Source organism: Schistocerca piceifrons, unplaced genomic scaffold (genome assembly GCF_021461385.2).
Source record: "Schistocerca piceifrons isolate TAMUIC-IGC-003096 unplaced genomic scaffold, iqSchPice1.1 HiC_scaffold_663, whole genome shotgun sequence".
NCBI lineage: Eukaryota > Metazoa > Arthropoda > Insecta > Orthoptera > Acrididae > Schistocerca > Schistocerca piceifrons.
In genome coordinates, this window is record NW_025728908.1 from 1 (window position 1) to 2500 (window position 2500).

A 2500-nucleotide genomic window follows, 5' to 3' on the forward strand; every position below is an offset into this window, starting at 1 on the left:
AAAACCCTCTCAGGTCCCGGCGGCGCGCAGCGCCGTCCCAAGTACTTGGTCGGGTTCGAGAGAGGCGCAATCGCCCGGAGTTAGGCGAGTAGACGCTTTCGGTGCGACCACCCGTGCTCCCAACTGAGCTTGCCGCTGCCGACAGAGGCCCGGGAGCGTGCTGTCGTGGCATTGCCGGCGGGAGACAACACGCGCCACCTACGGTGACCGGCAGCTCCAACGCCAGCGCCACAGAAGGACAAAAGCCCCACTTGGGTGCCGAAGCGAACTCTCCCAGCACAGCGCACGCGCCAACACATCCGCACAGCTGCGATACAAACCACCAGCGAGAACCGCTGGGGCGACCGAGCAGCAGACGGCGTCGCGGCGCCGAGCGCCGGGCGGCGGCGCATCCTCAACGCACACAGTCCTCAATCGGACCAGCACACTGAAGATGTCCACCGCGCTTCGCACCGGGCCCGCGAGGACCTACTTTGGCCGCACGGCGCCGCGCGCAGGGTGCGCCGGCGCGCAGCTGCGACGCCTGCCGCGTCCGTCGGCCGGCGCGCCTGCCACTGGCCGCCCCCACCAGCCGGCTGTAGCGCGTGCGCCCACGCACCGCGCGGCCAGCACGCCGGGAGGCGCCCCCTCACCGGCCGGGGACGGTCCCACCCAGCCACCGCCGCGTATCGCTTCACACCCAGATGCCGTTCAGTTTCGTCGGCATGGTGGGTATCGCTGGAACAACCGGTTAGTACCTCAACCTATCGTCGCCATCACCGATTCACCCCTAGCGAGAACAACCGCACCACAACAGGTTACCATTTGTTCATTTGCGTAACTTCACCAGAAAACGCAGGCGTCCATCGCCATTTGCAACTTCAACGATTATTGCATGCCTGTGTCAGGTGTCACGCCACACTACGTCTGCCCACATACACGCAACAAAATGTGCACGCCTAGACAATACGTGGAAGGTGGCCCCCGTACGTATGCGATGTCCATTGCTCGAACGACTGTCAACCGGCCTCTGTAGCATGTCGCAGATATGGAACGCGGTGCACCATGCCATCACGGTGTGTGAGGAGAGACGACTAGGTCCGAATACATCAACAGACAGCTCATGCTGATCGCCATCCACGGCGTCCGTTCCTCCCACACGTCTCTATGGCGTACCACACTGCAATCCAGCTCTCATAGGGAGACGACACGTAGCTGCGTGCACAATATTTGCACTGTATGGTCCGCCGTTTTTGGGCGCAGTCGTTGTGCGGTCACACATGTGCCACGATGTATCATTCAGTACATAAGGACGAATGTGCAGTACAGATTGTGGTTCACGCGTACGACATCAGCGGACAGTTGACACAGGCCGCACCACAACGTAGCCTGAGTACGTCGCATGCGAAGGGCATTGAACATGCAAACTTCTCACCAACCAGCTTGCGAAGGCAGGGGGCAAGGTGGGGACGTGGGGAGGGGCGGCATGTACGTCCTGCTGCCATCCACATTACAGTGTACAGCAGGAGCATGTGGAAAGTGAGCAAGACTTGCAAGGTGTTTAACATGAAGCGATACACAGGGGTGCGGGCAGTGCGAGTAGCGAACTATATTGCGAGGGTTGCGGGTGGGCAACACTACAGTAATTGAACGAGTCGTATAACAATTACAGAGCAGGTTTAGGCGACAACGTGGGTTACGTTAAGGCGACAACATGGGTTAGGTTAAGGCACAACATGGGTTAGGTTAAGGCACAACATGGGTTAGGTTAAGGCACAACATGGGTTAGGTTAAGGCACAACATGGGTTAGGTTAAGGCACAACATGGGTTAGGTTAAGGCACAACATGGGTTAGGTTAAGGCACAACATGGGTTAGGTTGAGGCACAACATGGGTTAGGTTAAGGCACAACATGGGTTAGGTTGAGGCACAACATGGGTTAGGTTGAGGCACAACATGGGTTAGGTTGAGGCACAACATGGGTTAGGTTGAGGTACAACATGGGTTAGGTTAAGGTACAACATGGGTTAGGTTAAGGTACAACATGGGTTAGGTTAAGGTACAACATGGGTTAGGTTAAGGTACAACATGGGTTAGGTTAAGGTACAACATAGGTTAGGTTAAGGTACAACATAGGTTAGGTTAAGGTACAACATAGGTTAGGTTAAGGTACAACATAGGTTAGGTTAAGGTACAACATAGGTTAGGTTAAGGTACAACATAGGTTAGGTTAAGGTACAACATAGGTTAGGTTAGGTTAGGTTAGGTTACACGTTGTTGTACGGAAAGGTGTAGGGGGGGGGGGGCGGGGGCGGCAGGTTCGTTGATAGTGATTATAGTAAGTGAATGCTTGTGACATGATCAGATTTGTCACGTCAGGATGCACCTTTGGCTTATTAGAGGCGGCGCTCCAATTCTATGCTTGTGTGAGACCTGTGTCTTTGACTCATGTCATTGTTTGTGCGCTGTGACAGGAGGTACTATTGTGATGTTGGGTGCACCGTTGTATAGGACATGTGTG